General features: G+C 42.3%; 1 long non-coding RNA gene and 2 other non-coding genes across 4 annotated transcripts in view; all 3 read right to left on the bottom strand.

The window, feature by feature from the left end:
* LOC136866019 (uncharacterized) overlaps window positions 1-22,060 on the bottom strand; it is a 68,394-nt gene that overhangs the window by 23,599 nt on the left and 22,735 nt on the right. Inside the window, exon 3 of one of the 2 annotated variants that reach the window (XR_010859475.2) lies at window positions 21,700-21,837. The exons of the other annotated variant lie outside the window; for it this stretch is intronic. This is a non-coding gene — a long non-coding RNA (uncharacterized lncRNA). Of the gene's footprint in view, window positions 1-21,699; window positions 21,838-22,060 lie in introns of those variants that run through there. 2 annotated transcript variants of the gene reach the window in all.
* TRNAK-CUU (transfer RNA lysine (anticodon CUU)) lies at window positions 12,108-12,180 on the bottom strand. Its single transcript has one exon. It is a non-coding gene; the product is annotated as a tRNA-Lys (tRNA).
* On the bottom strand, window positions 14,455-14,527 carry TRNAK-CUU (transfer RNA lysine (anticodon CUU)). Its single transcript has one exon. It is a non-coding gene; the product is annotated as a tRNA-Lys (tRNA).

Genomic DNA, 22,060 nt, shown 5'->3' with positions numbered 1-22,060 from the left:
ATTCGTAGAGCCAGAGGAAGAAACTAAATATGGACGGTAAACATTTCAAATCGTATTTTGTCCACCGACATTTCCTGAGCAAAGTGTGTTATGTTCACAGACTAAGTTTCTTACGTTGGATAAATGGAAGTTCGTTGCTTACTTATGTCGGATGTTTAGCAAAACAGACGTCATTCGCTTACGACACAGGGCAGACTGAACTCAGTTGCAGTATGATGATGGAGAAAGATCTCAGTGTAGGGAGGACTAAACATGAAAAAGTGTGAATTTACACACGTTTCTATATATTAGTATATCATATCTCTTGCGGTTTTATTTACAGGTTACAACGATACAGATAGGTATCATGGCCACTCTGTGATAACAAAAGATTAGGAGTGGGAAGGAAGAGATCGCGGCCTGATGTGAAAATATGAAAACACGGAAAACCATCTTCAGAGCTGCCGACAGTGCGGTTCGAGGTGAGGGTGGTTGATATTTTTGTTTTAAGAGGAAGTACAACTAAGTAACAAATTATGGAAACATTTTTTTTTTAAAACTACGTTTATTTATTCATCAGAGGTATTTGAAAGTGAATTTAAAGAAATACAGTTACCGTATTATATTAAGCCGAAAAGATCACAAAGCATCAAAAGGAACAGAACTACTATCTTTCGACTGCAGCTGACAGGTAAGTTACCCAAACCGCGTAGCCATTCGCTCGATAAACATTTCTTATAAAAGCGTTAGTTTCCTTCAGTTACAAAAAAGACAACGTAATTTTAAAAATAACACATACTGTGCGAATCAAGAGGTATTATGACTGATGAGTTCTTCCGATTGTTGTAAAAACCAATTCTGAATTCATTTCATTTTCCGTGCTTCCTTTTTTCATGGATAACGTAGAACAACTACACTTTCACTGTTTCATATTGAACCCATGACCTGTGGACCAAAGGGTACAATATTAAGTTATTTGCCTGATTGTGTGTTTCCATTGTAAAATTTCGCTCAGTGGATGCAGTATGTTTTGCAACGACACTCATACAGGCTACTCTTGGGGATGCAGCCATGAAGGGTTTTCACATTTTCACGTGAAGAACACACCTGTCTGGACTTGCGGGCTAATGCACTGTACTATTAAGAGTCCTATTCCTAAAGCCTTTTCTTACCTCTTGGGCTGGTATTACACTAATAAAGAAATGTCTTTTATCAAATATATGACAGTGTAATGGAGGAATATTTTATGAAATGTCCTTTTATAAAATTTATTTGATAAGTACAGTATTATGAGCATCGTGCTATCTTTTTTAAAAGTTTTGACTTGTTACATCCAATATGGCGGATCGTAAGTTAAGTTGAAAATGTTTGTACAACAAAACTGCTTATTTCGGAGTATGAAATTAATGAAATGCTGTACAACAATAAGACGCCTGGAATATAAAAATAGAAATTTAAGACAGTCCCGGTCTAGAAAGCCAAGAATAACGGCCGAGAGGATTCGTCGTGCTGACCACACGGGACATCGTAATCTGCAGGCCTGCGGGCTCAGCAGCGGTCGCTTGGTAGGCCAAGGCCCTGCAAGGGCTGTAGTGCCACGGGATTTGGGTTTTTAAGACAGTAAGTGTATTTAAATAGCGGAGGCGATAAATACTATACAGTAAGGACGTAAAAACATTTTTTTACGTAGCCAGTATTTGGCTGAAAAACTGAACTTGAACATGATATTTACATTATAAATGATATTTCTTCCATTAATTTTTTTTTTTTTTTGCTAGTTGTTTTACGTCGCACCCACACAGATAGGTCTTACGGCGACGATGGGACAGGAAAGGGCTAGGAGTGGGAAGGAAGTGGCCGTGGCCTTAATTAAGGTACAGCCCCAGCATTTGCGTGGTGTGAAAACGGGAAACCACGGAAAACCATTTTCACGGCTGCCGACAGTGGGGTTCGAACCTATTATCTCCCGAATACTGGATACTGGCCGCACTTAAGCGACTGCAGCTATCGAGCTCGGTTCCATTAATTTTATTTAGATTATTGTAAGCAACTTCCTTTATTTTTCTGATAAGTCACGTCAAATAACCTAAAACAACGTGAGTTTTTTACTTGTAGTATGAACCAGCAGTCAGATATAAAACTTGTGATGTGCTCTCCTGTGACGGTTTAATTTATGAGAATTTTTGTTACTGACAATAACAGTAAAAAATTATAGTAGCTTTAGGACCCTGTTGGACGTAAGATGGCTGCCATCCAAGACATCCTGTAAGATTTACGGTGACTTTCGTAAGCTTTAGGAACCAAGAAACAGAGTCAGTAGAGGAGAATCGGGTAATATGGAATAGTCGGTCAATATGGAATACCACAATATCTTGCCTGTAAGGTACTCCTCTCAGGTGGAAACTCGTCGAATTACGATAAATGTTCTCATGATGCTTTGTATTCAGTTTCGACATGCTCGTGAGTGAGGTTAGTGCGTGGAGCAAGAATATTTGTTTTTCATATTTGAAAAACTTTTGCAGGTAATTCTTTTAAAACTTGTATTAATTACCAACACCGAGTTTAGTCCTGGGAAATCCAATGTTACATATTGTACAAGAGTTGCTTATATTGCTACACCAGTGTAACTACCTTGTTGTGCAAAGTTTATGGCATGACGAATCCTTTAATTCAAACATGGTGTGTCGGGATGTATGGAATACTGTTTTAGCTTCAAAGTAAAATGAGGTTTAAAATTAATTAAAATTAATTGCATTAATCCTGGTATATTATAACATTTAACTACCTATAGATCTCAGTTTCTGCATCTGTGACTTTTGTCACTGAATGAACAAGTGACTGTAAAAAGAAAACTCTGAATAATTAGTGTATACAGATTATCATTTAAGTTATGTAATTACCAATTTTATTCTTTCGATTTTTAAAAATTTATGTACGTCCACCTGTAAGAACGTTCCTTAAATATAACTGAATGAATTTATTGAAGCTGTATTTTAATTTACATATTATTTACCCTACTACTCCATATTAGCCGACTATTCCGTATTACCCACCAAGTGCCACTTTTTGAAAGAAATAATTTTGACGTGAAGACATTAACAATTTACAATTTAAAAATATAGAGAATCTTGGCTAATTATTTGAATTTTCAAACCATATTTATTTATATTTCATAACTGATTTCGGTAAGAAGTTATACTGCCAAAAGTAAATGGTATTCCATATTATACGACTCTCCTCTATATATACATATTATAGTTCCTTAGGGAAAACCGTGACATCGTATTTATTATTTTCTTGGATTCTGGAAAGGATTTCAAAATGATTCTTTCTTCTTCTTTGATGCATTATAAAGAAAGGTGAAATAAAAATTAGTTATTATTCAAAGTAAATAATTGCTCTCCACCGTACCTACAGTAGCCAAACATGCGCACATCAGTCCATTCCTTTTTGTAAGTGAACTTTTACAAAATATTTTACCAACGATATTTGACAAATTTATTTGATAGTGTAATACCAGCCTTAATGACTAGTCAAGGGGGATCTTGCTGTCTCAAAAATAGAGAAAGCTATCAGTAGAATGATAATTTTAATTTCATAAAATAGTGTTTTAATCGAGTTTTTAAAATTACTTTCATTGTGCAATTTTAAAATATCCTCCAGATGTTAATTCTTAAAATTTCGCATCTTGAAGAAAATCATGATAAATATTGAATAGAAAAATAGTTGTTCGAATGTTCATATGAAGTTCCCTAGATATCGTCCTTGAACAATCTCCCAGTTCGACCACACCATGACCCATGAGCGCTTCATAGCCACTCATTAAACCAGTTCCTAGCACGGGGCGTGGTTCAATTTTTATGAGAAAATTGACTTGGGGAATGTAAAATTATATGGTTGTCGAACCTTAGCAGATGTGGAGAGTCCAGTCTAGACCACGTACAACCAAGACGGGCTGAGGTAAGGGGCCTCATCTTGTATCAAGACATGAACGTAATACGGAATTAATTGTAAGACACCCGACGCATACATCAGAAATAACTGGGAAAATTGAGAGTATAATAATAATAATAATAATAATAATAATAATAATAATAATAATAATAATACAATCAGTTTCATGTAAACATTATGAGTAAAGTGTGTTTTAATAGAAAATTGGCAATTGCTTTTACGTCTTATGGTGACAATGAGGTAGGAGAGGGCTAGGAGTGGGCCGTAGACTTAATTAAGGTACAGCCCCAACATTTGCCTGGTGTGAAAAGGGGAAACCACGGAAAACCATCATCAGCGCTGCCGACAGTGGGGCTCGAACTCACTATCTCCGGGATGCAAGCTCACAGCTGCACTTCCCCAACCACACCGCAAACTCCCTCGGTTTTTTATAATAAAGAATCGATAGAAACATGTAAATATATATTTATAAAATGTTACTTTTCTCACTCTTTTTTTTAGAAGAATTTTCACTTCTCTCAAGTATCAGTTATGAAAGAATGAAGCTCAGTTGTTATTGTTTTATTAAAATCTTCCATACCAATTTACAATGTTTTCATAATTGCTACTACTAGACATATTACCAATTTATTCTAATACATACAAACATATATGACCATCATAGACCGTTATGCCTTTTAGCGTTCAGTCTGCAAGCCTCTGTGTATGTGCTAAACGTCGCCACAATCCTTTATTTGCAACTAGTGCTGCGGCCTCATTCAGTTCTCTAAATCTTATCTTTAAATCGTTAGAAACTGAGTCTAAACATCGTCGTCTTGGTCTCCCTCTACTGTTCTTACCTTCCAAAACAGAGTCCATTATTCTCCTAGGCAATCTAATAGACAATTATTATTTGCCCTGACAATATATTAAAATGCCCAAATAGGCAAACGAAATTCTTTTGCACACCGCTATCTTAAGGATTTATGTTTCACACCCTCAATTTATACTTAAAAACTGATGACGTCCGTGGATCACTTTTGACCAAGCAGCGCCTCCGAAGAAAATCCACGTTCACACACATCAGCACGCTGGAGGCTCTACATCTAAAGCGAACAAGCAGCTCATAGTTTTGGACGAATGTTAATAGCATGAAAATAGCCATGGAACCTCCAGTCTTACATGGAATCCAACCCACGGGGGTTCGATTCCCGGCTCTGCCACGAAATTTTGAAAAGTGGTACGAGGGCTGGAACGGGGTCCACTCAGCCTCGGGAGGTCAACTGAGTAGAGGTGGGTTCGATTCACCTCAGACATCCTGGAAGTGGTTTTCCGTGGTTTCCCACTTCTCCTCCAGGTAAATGCCGGGATGGCACCTCACTTAAGGCCACGGCCGCTTCCTTCCCTCTTCCTTGCCTGTCCCATCCAATCTTCCTATCCCTCCACAAGGCCCCTGCTCAGCATAGCAGGTGAGGCCGTCTGGGCGAGGTACTGGTCATTCTCCCCAGTATCCCCGACCCAAAGTCTGAAGCTCCAGGACACTCCCCTTGAGGCGGTAGAGGTGGGATCCCTCGCTGAGTCCGAGGGAAAAGCCAACCCTGGAGAGTAAACAGATTAAGATAGAAGAAGAAGAAGGGCTTCCAAGCGTAAAACTAGTCCAAATCCACACCACGTGCTGACCTCAAGTAACTGGGGAAAAAGATGAGGAAGCAGAAGATGAAGAAGCAGGAAGAACATGCTTCATTTCATATCAAGAAACTCCGCATCCTTGCCCAGGATTCGAACTGGGGCAACTTCGTGAGAAGCCAGTGACTATGCCGTTACACCTAAGCATTGCCGCATACAGAATACTGCACTCATATCTCTTACCTTTTAGTCGACTTCGGTCGATTTTCCACACTTTAATAATGGGCTGAAGTCTCCATCGTTTTACGTGCACCATTTTGCAATACACAGCCACTTCACAGAAATCAACAACACTTCACTATGCTTTTCACATCACCGTAAATCTACTAAAAATGATTCCACACCTGTCTAATCTGCTTGGTCTTGCTTTTATTCATCACACACAAAATAAGTTTCCTTGCCCCGAAAAAGTCGGCTAACAAGTCGTCAACACACATGTTATCTTACGCACAAAAGACACGCCGAGAAATACGCACTACACACATTATTTCCAGAAGGAAACTAAATTCAGACTGCCTTGAACACGCACAAAGTGTCTGATGCAATAGCAAAAGCGAGCAGATTTAGACCAAGTACAAATCTGACGCAATGTTCTCGTTTGATTTCGTGGTCTCTGCAGGCAGTCAGGGTCAAACCGAAATCAATGTCAACTGCAGCTGGACTCAATAATAATAATAATAATAATAATAATAATAATAATAATAATAATAATAATAATAATAATAATAATAATAATAATAATAATAATAATAATCGTTTTTCTACCGCTCCCTGTGGAGTAGCGGGTGCGAACTGTGTAGCACATGTGGAGATGGCCCTGTTTTACAGCAGAATGCCCTTTCTGACGCCAACGTTATGTGGAGAGATGTAATCACTATTGCGGTAGTTGATAGTGTGGTGTGTTGTCTGAATATGAAGAGGAGAGTATTGGGACAAACACAAACTGCCAGTCCCCGAGCCAGGAGAATTAATCAGACGCTATTAAAATCCCCGACCCGGCCGGGAAACGAACTCGGGACCCTCTAAACCGAAGGCCTCACCTGCTGAACATTCAGCCAAGGAGTTGGATAAGAATAATAATAGAGGCCGATATCCTAGCTGTTAAGCCCATTCAAACAACAGCATTGTCATCAGCAGATCAGCAGCATCAATAGTAATAGTAATCCAGCACCTTGGCTGATCAGAACAGTGACCTTCGGGCGCTCTGTTCGATTTCTGGACGGGCCGGGTATTTTGACCATGTCTGGTTAATTTCTGTACCTCGGGGACTGAGTGTTTGTGTTTGTGTTCGTCTTACTACACATTTACATACAGTACCTGACATTACAGATTTTGTTTTGTTTTTTTGCTTGTTGCTTTACGTCGCACCGACACACACTAGGTCTTATGGCTACGATGGGACAGGAAAGGGCTGGGAGTGGGAAGGAAGCGGCCGTGGCCTTAATTAAGGTACAGCACCAGCATTTGCCTGGTGTCAAAATGGGAAACCACGGAAAACCATCTTCAGGGCTGCCGACAGTGGGGTTCGTTCGAACCTACTATCTCCCGAATACTGGATACTGGCCGCACTTAAGCGACTGCAGCTATCGAGCTCGGTAGACATTACAGAAACAAGTAATACTTCAGCCATTAGCTTCACCTTTTTTGGTTGTTGGTTTTTTGTTTGTTTCTAACTGAAGTACTGCACAGCTGTAATAACATTTTTATCCAGACCTGCGTAAATATAGACAATCCTAATTTTTTTGTTAATGGTTTAACGTCGCATTAATAGGCTTACATCAAAGGTTTTCGGTGACGTAAGGATGATGTGAAAATGGGAAACCACGGATAACTATCTTCAGGACTGCCGACGGTGAATTCGAATCCGCCATCTCTCGAATGCATGCTCACAGCTACGTGACCCTAACCGCGCTGCCAATTCACTCGGATATCCTAAGTCAATCTGGAATGGTAAATATATACGGTGGTCGGAAACAACGTGCACTGGATATATGAGTGTTAGAAGGATGGCCATACTGATTAAATAATTTGAAAGAAATAGTTCTATACCTCGCACCGTTGACCTTTAAACTGCTGCTCACGTTAGCCAATCAGATCGCTTCGCGGACGAATTCAAATGGGCTTTGCGCGGCAGTGTTACTAAATCTGCACTTGAGTTAAGAGAGATATGCCGAGAAATCAGCATCAAACACAAACACACCGTGGGTATCACTGGTATCCCCGTAGCGTACTTGCTTTGGCACGATCCTGTTATCTTGGTGGTTTGTATTCAAACCCCTCCAGTGGCGATGTTTTATTCTTCGGCCGTCCGACTCGTTGGCTGAACGGTCAGCGTACTGGCCTTCGGTTCAGAGGGTCCCGGGTTCGATTCCCGGCCGGGTCGGGGATTTTAACCTTAATTGGTTAATTCCAATGGCACGGGGGCTGGGTGTATGTGCTGTCTTCATCATCATTTCATCCTCATCACGACGCGCAGGTCACCTACGGGTGTCGAATAGACAGACCTGCACCTGGCGAGCCGAACTTGTCTGCGGACACTCCCGGCACTAAAAGCCATACGCCATTTCATTCTTCGGCCGGTGCTCTCAAGCAGATTTAGTAACACCGCCACGCAAAGCCTATTTTCATTCGCCCGCGAAATAATGTGATTGGCTAACTTCAGCTGCTGATAAAATGACATCGATGTGAGTTATATTTTTCAAGTTATTTATCAGCATGACAAAACCTTTAACGCTGATATACCCGTTTGGCGTTGGTGCCGACCTCCTGTATGCAGTAAGAGCCGATACCGCGCTTCGGAGCCAATCATTCGGATGTAATCCAGGAGCGGAAAGAACTTGGATCATTTCCCTTGATGAAGTATTCCATAGGAAATATTCCATAATTTTTGGTGCCTTCTTATTATATGCCAACGGCCGTAGCCGTATCGGAACACCGGATCCCGTGAGATCTCCGAAGTTAAGCAACAATGGGCGTGGTCAGAAGTTGGATGGGTTGCCACGCGCTGTTGGTGGGGGGTAAGGGAATGGAGGAGCGGAAAGGAACTGGCCACCCTACCGCACGCAAACTCCGGCTCAGGAACACCTCTGCGGAGGTTCGGACCTGCCTTCGAGCAGAATAACCCTTACCTTACCTTACCTTATTATATCGCTCCTCGTTATTTAACGTGAATAAAACTTGGCCCATTCTGACACCCCACTCCATATGACCAGAAATAATGTTCCATGATAAATACATTTTATTTTTAAATGTGAAACATTATAATTGTAGAAATCAACACGACACTGAGTTCTCAATAATGTCAAACTATTATACTACTACTATTATGTCTTTGCTGGCGAGACCTAGTGTTTACAGTGCACTATGTCTTCTGGTATGGGCTAGAGCAATTTTGTTACTTTCATTGATCTGTCTCAGCTTTATCCTTGGCTTGACAATATGAGCGATGTTAGTAATGTCATTCCTTATGCAGCCAGTCCCTGCTATAAATGGTGTGAAAATGTTGCTCAGCGGCCGGTTGGTGCATGCATTTCAGTGGGCTTGGCAGACTGATATGTGATAGCAACTCCTGACTCGGTGAGGAAAGCAACGGGAAACTACCTCACTCCTCATCTTCCTAGTACGCCTCTTCAGTGATGCCTAGGTCATCTATGACAGCTGATGGCAGAGCTGTTGAGGATCCAACCAGCCTTCGGGCTGAAGACTGAACATACATACACATTACAAAAAATGTTTTCATTCCTCCCCTGAAGGGCGAGGCGGGCCTCTTAGACGGTGACGCCGTCTCTCAAGCCGGGAGATTTGTTACGATGAAAGAGATGCTCGGAGAAGGTGAGGGGGTTGGAGCGTGACCACTGATATGTGCTACGAATGCGGTTTCGATTCGTCAGCTGTTAATGCATTTCATTTTCAATTTCCGTTCTTTCACTTTATGTTAGGTGAGACATTGATCTACCAATTACTTGTAGTTTGGTTTAGTGGGACAAGCGTAGGTAGACAGATTTGTTATGTTAGTCGTAGTTATTGTAAATGGAAAGATTTCCTTCCTTTCATTTGTGTTATGCTGTGGAACTGTAATTTATTAAACTTAACGACATAACCGTTTATAACCTGAAAATTGGTTCTATAAGAATATTTTCAAGTGACTTATCACTTTTCTTTAATTTCACTGTTTGGCATTTCTTCTAAATGCATAATGAATAAATGTTTTCCTGCATTTCGCAGTTTTGTTCCTTCAGAACGACGTAACGAAAGATCCCCTCGGATCAAGTTGTTGTTGGTTCCTTCTGAACAACTGTTTGGGTGATGCATGTTTCAGCATCGGGATTATTCTACAACTTAAGGGTGTCACGAGATGACAACACATGGTGGAACTTTATTTTTAATTGTGACCATTGCTGTTAACTTGTAGTGAACACCATGCTTTCTAGTAATATTTCGCAACCTATCCAAAGCAAATGATAGTCAGTTTGGTTCGATTAAGGGGCCATTCGGCGGATGTTCCAATATCCGACAGGGTATGTGACTGGTGGATAAACTTCATTAAATGTAAATCTGGAATTCTACCTGTTGAAGGTCAGATGTTCCACGGATCGTGTGGATTCATTCTCAGTTATCGTTTGGATCAATGGTGCCCGGTTTTCAGGTTTTATTTTCGTATCTCTAGTTATTGCTATCCACGAATTTAGACAACATTCACTCAATGGATTGTGATTGCATCAAAATATTATAAATATTTAAGTGATTTTATGGATGACTTTTAATAAATATATTTTGCGTTGATATAATTGAATAAAATTTTAGCAAGCACATTTTTGCTCCTCATTTAAAGTAGTTAGGCTCTCTTCTGAACCCCATCGTTTGGTCAATGTAGTGACAGAAATAAACCCGCTACGACCCCAAGATCTAAAAGTTCAATATTGCTCTATTGCAGCAGCTGTGGCAGACGACCAACGATGGAACGGTAGGTTCAAGGGTTTAATAAACACCACCGAATCATTTTTTTATGTAACTTCTGTAATTTATAATGAGAAATATTCTATACCAAGAATAATTCGCGAGGCCGTGAGGCGATATAAATTGCTAAACACCCGAATAATTTTAACAAAGGCGACGACTACATACTGAGTAGATCATGGCTACCTTCCATAGTTAACTCGTCAACATCTTTCTCCTTGACTCGGGAGGCCCTGCAATGAACTATATTTCTAAAAGGGTCTCTCTATCTTGAGTCTGGTTACTATGGAGTGACAGTTGCCAATACGTTACTTATTACTGCTCTGAAGACGATCCTGATCGCAAGATCAAAGCGCGTCAGCGGATTATAAAGATTACGCGACCTAATATCCCCAAGTTAATATTATAATGGGTTACTTCCTGTTATCCTCGAGCATCGCCGATGTGAAGAATTTATGATAAGTTTAATCTGATCCACCTATCTCGATGGAACTATACCCTGACTTCTTTGTCCTTGAATTATCATTTTTTATGTAGGCAATTTTGCCTTAAAATGTGTGCGAAGTACCTGGCAACGCAATGCCGAACTATTGTACGAAGTCGATTCTTATTGACGGATAGGAACTCATATCACTCCATAGGATTATCTGCATCCGCCTACAACAGTACATTTTGATGGCATCGACGTGTTTCAGGTCTATCCTTTTTGAGAGTCCAGCATTCTGATGCATACAGGAATATTGAAAGAACTAAAGAAACGACGGTTGTGATTTATTTTTTTCAATTTGCTTTACATCGCAATGACAAATAGGTCTTTTTTTTATTTGTTTTACGTCGCTCCGGGACAGATAGGTCTCATGGCGACGTTAGGACAAGAAAGGTCTGGGAGTGCGAAGGAGGCGGCCGTAGCTTTAATTAAGGGACGGCCCCAGCATTTGCCTGGCGTGAAAATAGGAAACCATGTAAAGCCACCTTCAGTACTGCCGACAGTGGAGTTCGAACCTACTATCTCCTGAGTGCAACCTCACGGCTATGCTCAATTAACTGCACGGCCAACTCGCTTGGTTGTTGTAGTTTCAATTTAACATGAAGATACTTGATTCAATTGCCTGCTGCCATTTCGTGATGGATACAGTACTTTTGTATCCATCTCTTGGCACAGGCCAGAGTAAAGTGTAGCTTCCACCGAAGTCCCAGTCTCATCCATGGCTGTGACAATATGGAAGCTGCTGGGGTATGGGTGGTGCTGAGTAATGACATTCAGAGCACGACTAGTGCATCTGAGTGTTATGAAAGGTGTTGCTCATAGGGTCAGTCGTGCTGCAATAGCACATTCTGACCCAGTGAGGAAAGCAATGGCAAACTACCCCACTCCTCGTCTTGCCTAGTACGCCTCATATTGGTGCTGCCATTGGTTTTTGCGGTTTCCTTATAACCGCATAACGTTTGGTGGTGCTATTTGAGGATCCAACCAGCCTCTGGGCTGATGACCTAACAGACAGGCAGACTTGATTCAAAAGCACGTGTGATTTTGGTTTGAACGTAAAAACTATCGCCCAACGTGGGGCTCGAACCCACGACCCTGAGATTAAGAGTCTCATGCTCTACCGACTGAGCTAGCCGGGCATACTGCACTTTAGTTTATCTTTGAACTTATTCACTATCTCGACACTATTTTAGGATGTAGCTGCCCTACTTGAACAACAGCCAATTCGTCTGTTTTTCACGTCATTCAGATAAATCTTGTTCACTTTAAGATAACTTTACTTCCGACTGTATCAAGAACGCATGAATAAGACGATTTATCTTTTCACGTAGAACATCAAGTTTGTCATGGAACCCCCACACATTGTTTCTGTGCTTTTCCTTGGACGATCCTCTGTACGTAAGATCGTGGAGCATACAGAGTAGAGTAGGTTTCGGCTGAACTAGCCTTGGAGCACTGCACTCGGGAGGCGGAGGCTCTGGTCCCCACCGTCGACTGTGCTGAGAATGGATTTCCGTGGTTTTCCATTCTAGGGCATCAAGGCAAATGCCGGGACTGATCCCTTTATACGCCATGGCCACCACCTCATCACCTTCCCCGTACCAAATTCGCAATTTCCTAGACTAAAGTGAAAGTCAACAGGGAAGAAACCTAGGAGAACTGAATGTCAGATTGGTAATAGTCGCCTCTGTAGTGTAGTGTTCAATGTGATTAGGTGCCACCCACTCCAACGCCCGGGTTCGATTCCCGGCTCTGCCATGAAATTTGAAAAGTGGTACGATGGCTGGAACGGGGTCCACTCAGCCTCTGGAGGACAACTGGGCAGAGCGGGGTTCGAATGCCACATCAGCAATCCTCGAAGTTCTCTATGGTTTCACACTTCCCATCCAGGCGGATGCCGGGATGGTACCTAACTTAAGGCCACGGCCGCTTCCTTCCCTCTTCCTTGCCTGTCCCTTCCAATCTTCCCATCCCCCCACTAGGCCACTGTTCAGCATAGCAGGTGAAGCCGCCAGGGCGAGGTACTGGTCCTCTTTCCCAGATGTATCCTCCCGACCAAAAGTCTCCCTCTCCAGGACACTGCCCCTGAGGCGGTAAAGGTGGAATCCCTCGCTGAGTCCGAGGGAAAAACCAACCCTGGAGGGTAAGCAGATTAAGAAAGAAATAATAACAACAATGTCCGCCTCTGTGGTGCAGTGGCGAGTGTGATTAGTTGCCACCCCAGGAGGCCCGGGTTCGATTCCCGGCTCCGCCACGTAATTTGAAAAGTGGTACGAGGGTTGGAACGCGGTCCACTCAGTCTCGGGAGGTCAACTGACTAGAGGGAGATTCGATTCCCTTCTCAGCTATCCTAGAAGTGGTTTTCTGTGGTTTCCCACTTCTCCAGGTAAATCCCTGAATGGTACCTAACTTAAGGCCACGACCGCTTCCTTCCCTCTTCCTTGTCTATCCCTTCCAAACTTCCCATCCCCCCAGCTAGAAGATGAGCCCGTCTGGGCGAGGTACTGGTCATCCTCCCCAGTTGTATCCCCCCGATCCAGAGTCTGAAGCTCCAGGACATTGCCCTGGAGGCGGTGGAGGTGGAATCCCTCGCTGGGTCCGAGGGAAATACCGACCGTGGAGGGTAAGCAAATTAAGAAGAAGAATAACAATAGTGCGGGAAGTAGGTTATAAGGAGTAGTTGGTACTAGAGTTCATTCGCATAAGAAGAAATCCGCATAATCTAATTCAAATGTGAATATAATAAAATAAACAACAATAGGCACAACAGTGTAAGTTATATGAAACATACGTGAACAATTATGAAATCTCAAAGCCTGAAATCTAGCACGGTTTGAACAAAACGCTAAGGGCTCTTTACGTCCGGATAATCGAGTTTCTTCTTTCTTTCTTAATCTGGACCGTGAGACATTGGATCAGGGGGTGAAGCTGGGGAGGAGGAACAGTACCTCGCCCAGGCGGCCTTACCTGCTATGCGGGACAGGGGCCCTGAGGGGGGATGGGAAGATTGGAAGGGACAGACAAGGAAGAGGGAAGGAAGCGGCCGTGGCCTTATGTTAGATAACCATCCCGGCATTTTCCTGGAGGAGGAGAGGGGAACCACGGAAAACCCCTTCGAGGATGGCTGGGGAGGGAATCGAACCCACCTCTACTCAGTTGACCTCCCGAGGCTGAGTGGACCCCATTCCAGCCCTCGTACCACTTTTCAAATTTCGTGGCAAAAACCGGGAATCGAACCCGGGGTGGCAACTATTCACGCTAACCACTACACCACACAGGCGGACGTTGCCTAGTTTAACAAACAAATTACATGCATAAATGAACTTCCATAATCTACCTCTGCTCTTACAAGAATATACTGAAAACAACATTCAGATACCACAACTAACTTTTTAATGTTACTTAAAAGCAATCGCCCAACGTGGGGCTCGAACCCACGACCCTGAGATTAAGAGTCTCATGCTCTACCGACTGAGCTAGCCGGGCACGGAAACTGAAAGAAATGAGTCAGCTCTTACTGTGCAAGCTGCCTCTGATGCTTTAATACTTGCTGTTAACTTTTTGCGCATAATGCTTACTGCAGAATGCTTCCATCTTGGCACTTAAGTGTGTTCTAGAATGAACTCCATCCCCGTAAGTCATTTAACTATGTGTTTTGATCAATCGGACTGGAGGAGAAGCGCAATTGGCTCATCCTCTGATTTCAGTGTCACAAGACCGTGTCCCTGAACAGTTGGTTGGCAATGTGAGAGACGCGCACCACTACACTACACACAATATCTATGGATTACAAGACGTGACAAGAAAGGTTCTCGTCAAAACTTACTGAAAGAAGAACAGTAGGACGAAAAATTGCATTAATGATCTAAGAATGGATGAAGAAATGTTAAAGTTCGATGCGTCAAAAGCGTCACCATTTATCGCTAAACAACGCATTGGTCCGTCTCGGTGGTGTTGTGGTTAATGTGATTAACTGCCCCCCGCGGATTCCCGGGTTCGAATCCTGGATTTGCCATGAAATTTGAAAAGAGGTACGTGGGCTGGGACGTTAGGTGCTTGGACAGTTCCCCACAGTGGCCGGCCCCGTGGTGTAGGGGTAACGTGCCTTCCTCTTACCCGGAGGCCCCGGGTTCGATTCCCGGCCAGGTCAGGGATTTTTACCTGGACCTGAGGGCTGGTTCGAGGTCCACTCAGCCTACGTGATTAGAAATGAGGAGCTATCTGACGGTGAGATAGCGGCCCCGGTCTCGAAAGCCAAGAATAACGGCCGAGAGGCTTCGTCGTGCTGACCACACGACACCTCGTAATCTGCAGGCCTTCGGGGTGAGCAGCGGTCGCTTGGCAGCCCAAGGCCCTTCAAGGGCTGTAGTGCCATGGGGTTTGGGTTTAGTTCCCCACAGTGACTTACACACATTGCAGAAAATTATGACACTTCCCCATAGAACTTGAACGCGGCTACCTGATTAATGACTCAGAAATTATCTCGACTGACAATTTCACACACATCCCCCGCCGCCCCACCCCCCCAATGCTACCAAAAACAATATAAAAATTCTAACATCCATTTCCCGTACATTATACATAATTTGATGCGTCTATTGAATACTCTTCCGCTATATATTATTATGTGTAGTAGTACATTAAACAAAAGAGAAGAAACCTCCGTGGCTCAGGCGGCAGCGTGCTGGCATCTCATCGCTGCGGTCTGTGGTTCAAATCCCGGTCGCTCCATGTGTGATTTGTGCTGGAGAAAAGGGGTTACGGGGCAGGTTTATCTCCGAGTGCTCCGCTTTTCCCCATCGTCTATCAATCCAGCAACACTCTCCAATATCATTTAATTTCGTCTGTCAGTCATTGTGATCATTGCCCCAGAAGAGTGCGACAGGCTTCGGCAGCCAGCAGTTCCTATCCTCGCCGCTAGAAGTGGGCTTCATTCATTCCATTCCTGAACCGGTCGAATGACTGGAAACAGGCTGTAGATTTTCATTTATTTCTTTTTCACGTCAAAAGTGAGAAATTTCCAAGGGCTCCTCCACATACTAACGTTTGAAATGTATAAGTATAGCACATGTTGCACGCTACCACTGTATGCCGTTCTGGTTATTCTACGCTCTGTAGTGACCTTTTGTTCTTTGATTCCTGGATTATGTGTTCACATTCCGTATTATGAATTAGCCAATGCGGTAGAAAATATAAATTAGTTGGGAAGCAAGTACCTATGTAGTCTACTGACATTGCCGTTTTGATTCTTGCCGTGTTAGCATCGTGACTGCTATTGAGTTGGAATTTGGTCCGACATCTGAGGGAAGGGAGTGCGTTTAGCATGAAGGTTACGATAATAATAATAATAATGTTATTTGCTTTACATCCCACTAACTACTTTTTAAGGTCTTCGGAGAAGCCGAGGTGCCGGAATTTAGTCCCGCAGGAGTTCTTTTACGTGCCAGTAAATCTACCGACACGGGGCTGTCGTATTTGAGCACCTTCAAATACCACCGGACTGAGCCAGGATCAAACCTGCCAAGTTGGGGTTAGAAGGCCAGCGCCTTAACCGTCTGAGCCACTCAGCCCGGCATGAAGGTTACGAACACCAAAAGTTAAGAATGGCAAAACGTGGCGTTGTGACGTAGGTGTGCGTTGTCAAGTATGCGAAAAAGTGTTTTTTATCAATTCACTACAAACACGTCGACCAAACAGTGAGCATCAGTGTGATGTTCCTGATGTTGCCCGTTTAGAGGTTTCGTAGCGCGTCCAAAAGTCAGTCAAGAGAGCGCGTGAAGAAGATGCCAGCGTTATTCAAATTTACGACGATGCCATGGCTGACCTTCAAAATAAAAGTATGTGTTCTTAGCATTCGTTTTAGTAACACCACTGAGTGAATTTGGTACACTCATTCAAACAACACACATGTAAATAAAAACTGTTAATTTGAAATTAGTCATCTGGTATACTTAGTATCAATCATCATACGAAGTTTTAGCTCAATCGGTTCAGGGTTTTTTTAGTTAAATCGCCTCAATCACAAATTTTGGACCATCAATAACGGTGTCATTTGGATCACTATATATCATTGTTCTTATGGTAGTAAATCCGACAGAGCCGGCAGCCTCTGCAGACTCTTAAATAGTATGTTGGTATACAATTTGAAGATTTTAGTAGGCCTACCCAATGCAATATTTCTAAAAGTTGACTTTTTCCGAGATTGTCTCCGATGTTTTTCTATATTCTTGTCAGAGTACAACTCCGCACAATTTGAGTACTCATGTAATAATGTTTTAAAAATCAGTTTATCCCTGATTTCCTGACGTATTCGTGAAAAAATATATTTTTAAAATCTGGCGCTGTTTAGAACGTTTCAGCAAGAAATAAAAAATAGTTTTTCTGGAAGTTCTACCGAGAGAGAATTGTATTAAACATGGTTTGTTTTCAGGTTATGACATCGTTAATTAAATGCCTAAGACAGAGTCTATGATGAGGTCAGTGTATCGACACCGAAGCAATGCCCATGGAAACGCAAAAAAGCTCGAACACAGAGAAAATATAGTTTTTGATAAAGGTACGTTGATTGACGGTTCGTCTTTCCTTTTGGCAGACGGCGGAAATGAAGATAGAATAATTGATTTTTTTGGCAGCAAAGAAAAAGAGAGCTTAATGTGTTTTAGCCATTTTTATGGATGGTACTTTCAAGATTACTAGCAAGCAGTTTAGTCAAATGTGTATACTATTCATGCGGATTTGGGGAGTAGCAATGATGAGACAAAAATGTGTCCTATCGTATTCGCACTTCTACCAAACAAGAAGCAGCAAACGTATACGAGACTGTTCAGACTCCTCCTCCAGGCCGTTCCGGAGTGGATACCAGAAAATACAAGCGTGGATTTTGAAACTCCTCTCATTACTTCTTTGCAAGAAGTATTTCCAACAAACAAAAATGCATGGCTGTCATTTTCACATGACAAAATGCTTATGGAGAAAAGTACAGGATCTCGGATTGTTGGTGGAGTACCGAGATAGCGAAATCAGCCTTTATGTCCGTATGTTCGCAGCACTTGCGTTTTTAAAGCCTGAGTATGTGCTCGATGGGTGTGTGGAAATACACTCTCAAGCTCCAGAAAGTTCCAAACTTAGCCAGTTATTTGACTACATTATTGAAAACTGGCTAGACAACCAAGACATTCAAATCAAGATGTGGAATCGGAACCAAGCACGGCACAGGACAACGAACGCTGTTGAGGGCTGAAACAACTGACGAAACAATTTTGTCGGGAGAGCTCACCCCAAATAAAACAGGTTGTGAAAGTGTTGAGGGCGGAAGCTGAGAAAACAAACTGCGGATTTCTGAAGGCCGTGCTCAACATAGAAGGGAGAAAAGGAAGACGAAAATATGTCAAACTAGACGGATGCCTTGAGGAAATCAAGAAAAAATTTGAAAATGACAAGAAAAAAAGGAAAATTTTTCTGAAGCAGTTGCCTATTCACAGAAAATTGAGTTGTTTTTTTTTTTGGCTATTTGCTTACATCGCACCGACACAGACAGGCCTTCTGGCGACGATGCGATAGGAAAGGCCTAGGAATTGGAAGGAAGCGGCCGTGGCCTTAATTAAGGTACAGCCCCGGCATTTGCCTGGTGTGAAAATGGGAAACCACGGAAAACCATCTTCAGGGCTGCCGACAGTGGGGCTCGAACCCACTATCTCCCGATTACTGGATACTGGCCGCACGTAAGCGACTGCAGCTATCGAGCTCGGTAGAAAATGGAGTAGGTTAATAATAATTAATGCTGAGAAAATTGGACCAAGACCATAAAACAAAAGAATCTACACAAGCCCGAAAAGGTGATTTTAAACATGCGAAAATGATAATGTCCGCCTCTGTGGTGCAGTGGTTAGTGTGATTAGCGGCCACCCCTGGAGGCCCGGGTTCGACTTCCGGCTCTGGCCCTAAATTTGAAGATTGGTACGAGGGCTGAAACGGGGTCCACTCAGCCTCGGGATGTCAACTGAGTAGAGGTGGGTTCGATTCCCACATCAGTCATCCTGGAAGTGGTTTCCCGAGGTTTCCACTTCTCCTCCAGGCAAATGCCGGGATGGTACCTAAGGCCAAGGCCGCTTCCTTCCCTCTTTGTATTTCCCTTCCAAACTCCCCATTCTCCAACAATGCTCCTGATCAGCGTAGCGGAGCGAGGTACTGGTCTTCCTCCCCAGTTGTAAATCCCGATCCAATGTCTCACACTTCAGGGCACTGCTCTTGAGAAGGTAGAGGTGGGATCCCTCGTTGAGTCCGAGAGTAAAAGGATAAAGAAGAAGTAGAAGAAGAAAATATCAACACCAAAATGACCAATTCAGTTATTGTTTTGCCACTCCACACCTGGATAAAGTGTGATGGAAATCAGACTATTTGAATTTATTTTATTTTTATGGAAACTACACTACATCAATGATATTTTTGAGACCGTATTAGCAATGAGGTACCTAGACCGAGCGTCTTTCTTCACTCCAAAAGAATAACACGTTAACATTAAAGGTCTGTGGGGCGAGCCTTGATGTTACAGGCGAGCGAATCGTTTCGCCAATTCGCCAGGGAGAACTCGTTCGCTCTTTCACATCAGTTAAATAAAATATACATTTGGTTTGAAGATTATATATATATTTTAAAGTATAGTTGGGCTGTTTAACGTAGCCGTTTACGAGATAAGCCGGACATACACACACACACACACACACACACACACACACAAAACTGCTTTATTAGTATAGACATATTATTATTAGTAGAGTATAGACTAATAATATATAGACTAATAATACTCTATTATTAATATTTTTTTATTGGAAGTGGCTGGAGGCAGTTTGTTGGGGGAGAGTCGCGCTGTAGCCTTGGGTTCGATTTGTGTGGAATTGTCAGTCGAGATTGCTTCTGAGTCATTAATCAGGTAGCCGCGTCCAAGTGCTTTGCGGAAGTGTCAGTATTGTTTGCAGTACATGGAAGTGTCAGTGTGGGGAACTGTCATTTAATCGGTATAACTCACTGAGTCCGAGGGAAAAACCAAACTGGAGGGTAAAGGATTAAAAAAAGAAAGTAATTATAATTATTATCGCAATATGATTCACTGCCCATGTAGACACAAGCCCTATAAATAACCGCAAACAAAACCAAATCACATAGCGAAACAGCACCGAAGGGAAATGTTATAGAGTATGGTTCCATTGGATGGGACCCACACCTTGATTACTTTATTCCCGAACTGGAAAAGATCCTGAGGAAAGCAGCACCATTTGTTCTGGGTGATTTCCAAAATGGAGTAATGATACGGAAATGTTACAAAGTTTGGGTTGGAAAGAATTGGGAATAACTCCCTTTCCTATAAACGAATCTTCATATTATGATCTTTCCTACGTTTAAAAACACCACTCAGACGTATTCTTTACTAATGTCATTCAATGCCTTCTCTCATCTGAGAGCTCGGAGCATACCACTTAGTTGAGCAGCACGTCTCCTCTCACCCAAGTCTTCCCAGCCCAAACATTGGAACATTTTCGTAACGCTACCCTTCTGTCGGAAATCATCTAGAACAAATCGAATTGCTTTTCTTTGATTTTTTTTTCACTTCTTGAATCAAGTAATCCTGGTGAGCTTTCCATACGCTGGAACCATACTCTAGTTGGAATCCTACCAGAGACTTATATGCCCTCTCCTTTAGATCCTTACTACAACCCCTACTTCGTTCTTCATGGGATAATACTTGCAGGTTACCTAATATGTAGCAAGTATGTAAAGCAGAAATATGACCGTGAAGCTGAGCTTAAATCGACGTAAATTGTTGGGAAAAGTCCAGGAAAAGGAGAGAAAAATCTTCTTTAACGTGTCTTTTTATATCTTGTAGATATTACGTGTATTGTACAAAAATTGTTTGTTTATTGATCAATATGAATGAAAATATTACAGGTACATGAAATATCGTTTTCTTTCTTTCTTTCTTTCACAATCCGTTTCCCCTCCAGGGTTCGTTTTACCCTGGATTCAGCGAGGAAACCCACCTCTACCTCCTCAATGCCAGTGTCCTGGAACGTGGGACTTTGGGTCGAGGGGATACAACTTCGGAAGACGACCAATACCACGCCCAAGCGGCCTCACCGGCTGTGCTGAGCAGGGAACTGTTGGGGGATGGGAAGATTGAAAGGGATATACAACGAAGAGGGAAAGAAGCGGCCGTAGTCTTAAGTTAGGTACCAACCCCGCATTTATCTAGAGGAGAAGTGCGGAAACCACGGAAAACCACTTCGGAGATGGTATACAGTATGTCTAACCTTCTCTTTCCAATCCGGATATAAATAGAAAGGTACAATTATTCAGTATCTTCTGAGGAGGCAATCGAACACTCTCTGCACAGTTGACCTCCCGAGGCTGAGTAGACCCTGTTCCAGCCTTCGTACCACTTTTTAAATTTCGTGGCAGAGCCGGGAAACGAACCCGGGCTTCCAGGGGTGGCACTCACCACTACACCACAGAGACGGTCTTGTCATTATTCTAAGAAATATTAATGTCGTGTGTAAAAATATAAAATAACGTTGGGTATAATATCGAGTGGCTGTTTAAATATGTTGAGGAAGGGTTAAAATAGGTAAGAAAATGAAGAACTGAAACAAGTAGACTTTATGGACTTTTATTTAAAAAGATATGGAGGAGGGAGGAATTTACAGCTGAATTCTATGGAGCCAGATTGATGGTAGAGTATTGGCGGCACTTGGTGAAGATATCCAAACTGCAGGGGTGGTGGGGAGTCAGGAAAGAAGAATCTAAAACAAAAGAAAACACTCCATTAATTAGATGTCATCTTCTCAAATGAAATAAAAAACATAAAGTTTATTAATAAAATGTTTTCGCTGTTATTGTACATTTTCAAGACGGTTACCCAGTTACACTTCTTCTTAAGACAATATTCACTATACCACCTTTTAAATTATAATCTTCGCAAACTTTTGTGAAACACAATGTATCAACACCTGCCTTTTCTTTACC

The sequence above is a fragment of the Anabrus simplex genome, chromosome 3 (assembly GCF_040414725.1).
Source record: "Anabrus simplex isolate iqAnaSimp1 chromosome 3, ASM4041472v1, whole genome shotgun sequence".
Classification (NCBI taxonomy): Eukaryota; Metazoa; Arthropoda; class Insecta; order Orthoptera; family Tettigoniidae; genus Anabrus; species Anabrus simplex.
This window is presented reverse-complemented; position numbering and strand designations above follow the sequence as displayed.